The following is a 9,119-nucleotide window of genomic DNA, read 5'->3' on the forward strand; positions in this document are numbered from 1 at the left end:
ACATCTTATTTGATAACATTACAAAGTTTACTTCCTTGGTCTCCTTCAGAGAAGCGTCTTTAACTGCTTTGCATAGGTTTAGAAATTGGGTTTCTGCTGAATGGTCAAGCTCCTAGACAATATTACAGCATAAAGAAGCAATGACAAAAGAGATTCTTTCTGGCATGCTTTGCCAAAATATAAACGTTTTGAAGGTAAGGCAATTATTTTCTTTCACCATCAAAAGCTATTTCAACCATGGTAGTCCAATTGTGAGAATTTGCTGAGTTTTTGTTACTAATTGCCTTTCATCCTTCTGAACGATATTTTTAAAAAGACCCTTAAGTATTAAATTAAAATAAATCATTATTGTAAATTAGATCCCAAAAAAGAATGCACTCTGAAGTCCCATTGAAAGAATCTGGTTTTACCCCTGAATGTCAATACCTTTTCCCAATTGTGAAAATTGTGATACAGGCTGTTGAATCAGTGAGAGGTTTAACAAGTCTAGAAATGAGACACTGATATCATTATAAAAACAGAACTACCTTTGGATTAAGGCAATGCTTTTGTTCAATTCTGACCTTGGAAATCCATTCAATAATAGCTTTGAAAACTGTTGCATTCATGAAGAGAAGAAATCTACTTTGGATAAGTAAGCTATTTTTTTCCCTTTTGATACTTTCTTCAGCTCAGAATATCCTTAATGTACAAGATCTGGTTTTAAGCAGGGAAGTAGAATTTGCACCAGATACACATTATGTATCCTGCACTTATGCAAATGGAAACTTTATTCCAGGAATAAACAAAACTCAATCAAATGTCTACTAAAATGCCTGGAAACTGGAATATTCCCACTACAGTTCTGTGCTCATTAGCTCCAGCAAACATGTGAACTGATGCTTCTTGGGCAGTACCAAGCATGCATACCATAACTAGGAGTTTAAAAATGCTCCCCAAGCAATAATAACTGAGTACATGAAACTCAAGCTAAAACTTCTTAGCAATGGCCAAAGGACTTGCAGGGCACCTTGTATTTCTCGTCTCTCCCACCTAACCTCAAGGTCCTATTTCACTGTGTTTGCTTTGAAAGAACTCTTAACAACTGTTTTCCAGAGTATTTTTCTCATGGGTTAACTATTATGTTACTCCTCCCCAGTGTTACTTCTCAGGAAGAGTTGAACTGAATTGGTCCAGACCTCTTTCAAAGATTTTAATTTTAATTGGCTATCCTGGTGCCTCAAAATGTGACTGGAAGAAGGAACTTATGACAAGAAGTCTACTGAACTCTAATAACAGATAACACTGAAAATCCAGCCTAAAGTGGCATGTAAACTAAGATATCTAACTCAAATATATTTTAAATGAGGTCCATTTGCAATTTTTGCTTCCTTCCTTTATTTCATTCGTTTTGGTTTTGTTTTGGTTTGGTTGGTTTTTTATTTAATAAATTATTTAAATCTAAATCACATCTATTTAAAGAATTTCTGCTTTTAAGATATGGGGAGATGAATATGATTTTGGCCAAAATCTAGGAACACTTTATATGTAACCGTAGTTGTTGAGCATCTGGGATTGATCGCACTCAACCTGTGTTAAAAAGAACACATTTGATGAATCCCAGATGTTTTAATATGGCACTCCGTCCCAAACTAACTGGATCAGGATGGGGAAGAAATAAAAGATAAAAGTTTTAAAATTAAAGGCCTAAGTGGTCTTAAATGTAGGCAACTTGGAGGCGATGGAGATGGTGTCATTGTATCCAAGTAGACACAATTTCAAGCAAATAAGTCTCTATATTTTCTTTGTTTGTTTGTTTTTGAGGGCTGAAATCTCATATGGACATAGAACTAGAGGAAAATGCTTAATCTTGACAGTGAAGATGGTGTTTGGAGTCCCTTCTTCTTGCTAGTACCTGTGCTTCAGCCTTGTTTCATTCTACAGATTGGCGTGTTAATGATTTTATATCAAGCTTTAAAGACAAAGTAATTCACATGGTAACTTCAAGGATAAGAAAAGCAAAGCAGAAGTGGTAGTCAGATAAAAGGCTGGTAAGTTTTTAGCAATGTCTCTGTAGCTTAATAAGAGATAGATAGTTAATTGATTAAAAAATAAACAGGAAGTTTGATAACATTTTCCTACAGCTGACACACATAAACATAGCGCCATCTTTGTCTCATTTTTCTCTTTTAGGCTATTTTCTTATGCTTGGTTTTGGCTAAGTCAGGCATAAAGTATATTGTTCTTCATAAAATAATCTGGCATTTAATATTTTCTTCTTTCCTCCCAAACTCCCAAATTTAAATTGTGAGAAAAATGTTTATACAATAAGAAGTTTGCTGTTACTGCAGCTTGGAGAGTTGTCCATGGTTTTTGCTAGTACAAGGAACGTGGAGAGGGAAAGGATCTTTTGCTTCATTTTGGTAGCAGATCAGCAAAAGTATAATTCTCACCTTCCCAGAGTGCTGTGCAGACATAAACAGCCAATACTTACCTTTGAGGCCTGTGACCAGGCCTAGAAGAATCAAAAAGGAAAAAAGGTAAAAGTATTTTCTAAATGTTATAATTTAAGCCAAATGGAAAAGGAGCATGAGATCTTCTGAAATAAAGGGACATTTCCCATTGTCAGTGTTTGAAAGAATAATTTTAGCTGGAATGTTAGGTAAAATTTATCCTCCAGTGTGCTCTTCTAAGCAGAGGCAGGACAGTTTTTCTGTTCCTTTTCACTAGTGGTAATGCAGCTTGAGGTGCAATGTGGGAATCAGTCAAATCTTTTATCAGAGTGACTTTGGGGTGGGTGGCCCTATCACACCCCTCTAAGCACGACAGGGTGGGAGAGAGTAAGATGGGAAAATCTTCTGGGTCAGTATTATGCCATTTTAACAAAGCAAAAGTACAGGTCACACACACAGAAGCAAAAGGAAACAAAAGATTTTATTCTCTGCTTCCCACCAGCAACCCATTCCTGGGAAGCTTCAGTATACATAGAGGTTGCTCAGGAAGATAAGTAGTAAATAGGGAATATTCCACTTCCTTCTCCTTTTTCCTAGCTTCTGATGCTGGGAATACTCTATAGATTCTGCTCACCCCCAGCCTGCTGGTGAGGTGGGAATGTTAGAAATGGGGCCTTGGTGCTGTGTCAGCACTGCTCAGCACCACCAACACACCTTCCTCATTCCCAATGCAAAGCACAGAACTGTGAGAGCTGCTGTGGAGAAAATGAGCTGCATCTCAGCCCCAGCACAAACATATAGCTGATTTTGTTTGCCCTACTCATGTGGAAATTGTCCTCTATTGTTCCAGGAAATCCTGGGCATTAACCTCTTGATCATCCATATCACTTTTATTTTATTTATTTTCTTTTGTGCTTAGTTGAACCTCTTCTGTTAGTTTTATTTATAGCCAGAAGTAATGCATATATTGTCCTCTAAGTGTGTGCATGTGTGCACACATTTGCTACCCCGTGGAGTATGGAAGAGAGATTGTTACCAACATGAGTAAGTTTCACTGGAAAAGTATGTGCTGCATTATGGAGAAATAAAGTGTTTCATTTTCATGAATGGGAATATACTGCAAGCCTGTACCTACAGAAATGAAAGCAAGTGCCTTTACAGGGCACTGATTTTTATTTTGAGACAAAGTAATTAATTTTGGAACTTGTGACTTAAAAAAATTACATTTTAATGTCTAAAGTATTGAGTTCTATTTTTTCCACTAAAAATACCAAAGTATATCTAGTCAAGACAACTCCTAAAGTAAATGTTATGAATTCATGATGAATAAAATTATTAAATCATTGAATTATTTAAACTGGATTGAAAAACATGGAAAGAACACATTTCAAACTACGTTAAAGACTTGATCAACATTCCATAAAATTTAAAACTAATATATTAAAAGCACATAAATCAACAGTGACAACGCAAATCCAACATGAAGACAGACTTTATGTGATATAATATTACAAATACCTTTACTTTAGAAGAACCATTAATGATTTAATCAGAATTGATAAAAAGGAAAATAAGTCAGAGATAAGGCTCTTACTTTGAACTACTCTTGACCTTTTTTTAGGAGTCTTGTCAGAATAAATTATCTTTTACTGTTTAGTATGGGATGTCTCAGGTGCAATGAAGCACAGTCTCATAACTTGTTGTTTGGAAAAAAAACCTTGTTTCTTGGGAAAAATAGCTGCACTTGAATTCCTGTAAGTATGTCTGTGATGGGCTGGACTGAAGACTCTTCTAGTCCAAGATCCTGTCTCTGGCACTGCCAGGAGCAGTTGTTTCAGAAAAAAGGAATAAAAATTGAATGAGTATAACATGATTGTCCCCATGGCAAATCCTTCCAGATGCTGGCAATCTGTGATTTAGGGAAACCCTGAGCCAAGGTTGCAATCTTTCATTCACATTTCACAACACTCCATGAACGTACTTATGATTTTACTTAATAGCTTTTTGCACCATTTATACTTCTGGCATTCTGCACACCTCGTGGCAATGAGCTCCAGAGATTAAGTAGAAAGCTGTGAACAGCTGTATCTTCAGTTTGTTTCAATCTTAAACTTGATTATGTTTCTTTATTCTTCTGATATGAGGCCTACTCACCACCTTCCCATTACTTCTGCTTCTACTTTATCTCTAGTTATAAATCTTCTTAGTTGTCTTTTTCTTTGCCGAGTTTTTTGAGGTTTTAACTGAACTCTCCTTCAAAAAAGGTCATTCTGAATCTATCTCTTGAAAATGTCTTAATCCACCTACCTTTCAGCACTGAATTGTTGAAGTTAGGGTCTTATTTACATATGATTCCTGAAGTGACTGGTGCACACGTGTACCAAGACAAAGCATAACTTTTTATCTGCCAAGATTAAAAGAGAGCTGCAAAAACAGGCACGGCATTTAACTTTAAAAGGGTCTGTTGGTGTTAGAAGCCAACTATAGTCTCCAAACCACTGAAGAAAAGTTGATCTAAGGGCAAATTTTGGCCCTAAAATTGCATTACATGAAGTAGGAACTATTGGGAGCAATTAGCAAATTACCATCTGCCAATAAATACATAGATATTTTCTGTTCAAAGAATAGGGAGTGAGTGATATATTAGGTACCATTTTGTAATGACAACCACTGTACCAAAATGAAAGTTTTAAAACACTCAAGGGTCTTTCAGAAACTAAATCTTATTCCCTTTGTGTCATCAGACCAAATATATGACATACAGAGGAAAAACTAGGACACATCGAAAATTTTTGTCATGCAAATGCACTCAGACCACAGTCACAGGACAAGGTTGTATAAAATGAAGAAAACAAGGTTGCATAATACACAACTTCAGTTTTAAGGACTTATATTTATGGAGAGTTTGTAATTAAAATTATAATGCAGGTAAGAATAGGAATTTTTCACCTTAGAGAAGTTACAGTTGAAGTTCCATGCATAAAGAATAAGAATGTATTTAAACAGGAATCCTAGCAGGCATTTTAGAGTTGTGTGCTACCACTGAAGAGCTCCATAGCTTTATTAATGAGCATCAGTAACATTCAGCCTGACAGTCTAGATCTGTCATGAGAGGAGAGAAGACAAGTGCTTTTCTGACTTGGTTAGCTTCACCAAGGCCTTGCCTTCACCAAGTCCTAGATAAAACACAGGCTGCCATGCCTGTGAAGAATGGCCTCCTACACAGCCTCAGCCACCTGACTTCATGAAGGCATATTGTAACAGAAACTTGCTGATGAAAAAGAAATTTTAAAATTTCCAGAGATAAATGGTTTTTATAAAATTTAAGAATTTCCCATTATTCCTCAACTTTTGTCATATTTTTTTCATATTACTGCTATATTACTTGTGTGTCTCACATTACATTGGCATATTATTCTTATACATACCTATAAACACTCAGTATTTCATCTTACTTATTAGTAAGTATTGATGTTTAATTTTAAAGTGACTTTTTCTACTAACAAGTTCCATCCTTTTAATTTTTAATTTTTCTCTTACACTTCAGCCATCCACCTGTGAAATGTAGCTCTTCTTAGAGAATACATAGAAACAGTGCTCAATCACCCTGTAATCTTCTCCTTGAAAAACAGACTATTTATCAATCCTTCATTATAAAGTATAATTTTCAAGCAACTAGTTACCCTCTGAATGTTTTTGGAACCTCATTTAAAATTTCACTATTTTTCTTAAATTACCTAAATTACATATACTAAATCTGGATCTCTTTGAGAACTGCAAAGGCAAAAATACTAATCTGTATATCATGTACCTACTCCTTAATATTTAACTTTATATAAAAGACAAAGATTGTATTAACATCTTCAGTCAAGGAAAATCTTCAAAAATTTACAGTGAACTGACTGTGCCTATCAAGGTCACTACAGCCTTTGCTGTTTAAACAAGTCATCAATATTACTGTAACTATGACCTAAATTTCTACTTCCAGCAAGAGCAAATGTCTCATTTTGCCATGATTGTTTGCGATCCATTGGTTGTCTCTCATCTGTAGGGTGATCCGCATTACTTCAGTCAACTGCTTTATCTCTCACCTAAACATGGAATTATATGTAACTAAAATCCATGGTGATTTTATGTTTTTTTTCATTTATGATAATTTTTTTAAGCCCGGGACCAAGAAATCTTTTCAAAAAATACATTTTAACACAACTTTCTCCTCCATGCAAGTAATAAGCTCCAATTTACATTCACATACACTTAGGGTTTAATCCATTCAAAATGTATAATTTGTAACACTCTGATTTCTGAAATGAAACCACAATGGTATAATAATTCAAGTATTTAATAGCACATTCAATATACTATGTCATTAATATTCTGTCTATGGACCAAAGGGATTATGCAATGTTAATTTGACTAGTGCTACAAGATCATGCTGACTATTGTTAATTTTACTGACTCCCTCTTGATTTTTTATTAATTGATTACCGTACCATCATTTATCAAAGTTATGATGACAGGTCTATGAATTATTCAGATTTTTTCATATCTCAATTTTGGCTTGACATTAGCTTAGTTTGGATTTTTTTCAGTACTCCCTGGTTTACTAAAAATAAATGAGACAGCTCCCAAGCCATGGTTTTTAAATCTCTTGGACACAGTTTATCTGGACCAGCAATTTAAAAATATCTAGAATTTAGTAATTACCTTATGATATCTGGCTAAGATTCCACTGGAAAGCACATGTGTAACATTATGTAATGTAATCCTATTTTCTTATCCTAAAGATAGATAATAATTGAAATAACACTCTCAAATTTTCTACATTATTCAATCCAAATTAGAATTGTAATTTTGCTTGCTTCTAGCACCAAATGAAAATTATCAGAGCTCTACTTTAATTTGCCAGACTAACAATTTTCTTTTTATTTTTTTTTTTCATTTATTATCAAAGGTATGTTTAATTTTTCAAGTCAGGTATTACAAAGATATTCAGGTTTCATTAGGAATCATTGGTTCCAATTCGCATCTTGTCATTTATATCCATTGCTATAAAATCCATTGCATCCATTGCTATCCAATTTCTTCTCTAGAATTTTATGCTTATGATTTGGCTTTTTTGATCAGCACAGTATTTTTTCCAGACTGGTTTCTGAGGGATTCACTTAAGTTTTCTTCAGCATTTTCAGATATGAATCATAATTTTCTGTTTAAATTTTCTTTTAGATTACTTGACTCATATTAATTTCACCTTTGAGAAATTAGTCTCTTATGACATTATATATTTACTTATATGAAGCAATTTGTTTTAATTCATTCACAATATTTTAAATCTATTTTATAACAATATTTGACATTGTGATTAATGGTTTAATATGTAACAAGATGGGATATAGTAGAATTTCACTTATTTGCTGTAATTAATTTATTGAATAAAATTCATCTATCATTTCCAAAAATTGTGACATTTAAATATAGTCAACAAGACAGTACAAGCAGCTGCTCATATTGAATTCCACCATGATAATGTTATTTTACCTTCCCTCTGTAGTTCTGTCTTCAGGTGTCATTTGCTGACTGATTAACACTAGCTGTTACCTAAGTGACTATATTCTGTGTATGTATTCAAGAAAACAAGAGTAGGCAATGTGTTTTTCCTTCTCCTTAACAGGTTAGAGGTCTTAATTTTAAATATTAGAGTCATGCAAATCTCGTGACAAGATCTGATTAACGTTTCAATACCATCAGTTTGTTTTTCCTGAAAATGGAGCTTCTGCTTCTGCTGGGCTGTAAATGTATTCAGATCACATAATTTCCAACTCAGCTCAAAACATTCATGCATACAAGTCTCAGGATTCCTATCACCTGTTCTCATGTACCTAAAATTATTCAATAACATCTTTTGGGGCTATAACACAGAGTTCTTTAAACTAGGAAGTCCTTTGCACTAGGAACCATGTCTAAGTCCCGCTGGAACATACTTAATTTAAATCTAAACTGCCACAGGAAAACAGCCCAACAGGTATGCTTAAGCTTCCAGCTCCCTTGGATAGAACTGAGTCTAATGCAAAGCTCACCCTCTTTCATTCCAAAACGTGCACAGAGAAACACAGAGAAATTATATCCTGGAAGCAATGGCCTACTCATGAAAGCATATCCTCAGCAAATTGGAAAACAGGTTTTTAGGTTCCACCTTAGATGGCTTGAATTTACTTTGCTGAGCGACAAGGTGCAACAGCCAGGCTAGAATTTTCCAATTTTAATTTTGCAGCTGTCATAGTGCCACCAGAAATATGATAATTGAGAAACCAAATAAAGACTTAAACTATATCTTGACCCTGTGTTGAGCAAGAATAAATGCTAATTTTATTCCCTTGAACATTGGAGTAAGTGAGATCATCCTTGGTGTCTCATCTTACCTAAAAAGGATCAGGGAAATCATCATCATGCGATGCAAGTGGGGTAATGCTGTTATAGTTGAGTAACATCATACCTCTCTGTGGCTGGTCACTAGTTCCACAAATACACAATGAACTGTGTATTTTAAAATTAAACCTTTTTTTTTTTCTCCTGTAGCTATTCCCATTGCTACTTTACCCAAGGTTTAACTTTGAGGCCTCTGTCTCATGGCCTGTCCCAAAGTGAAATTGGGCAGAAGCCCTGGGCACAGGGGCCTGCTGGGGGCAC

The sequence above is a fragment of the Molothrus ater genome, chromosome 1, assembly GCF_012460135.2.
Source record: "Molothrus ater isolate BHLD 08-10-18 breed brown headed cowbird chromosome 1, BPBGC_Mater_1.1, whole genome shotgun sequence".
Lineage (NCBI taxonomy): Eukaryota > Metazoa > Chordata > Aves > Passeriformes > Icteridae > Molothrus > Molothrus ater.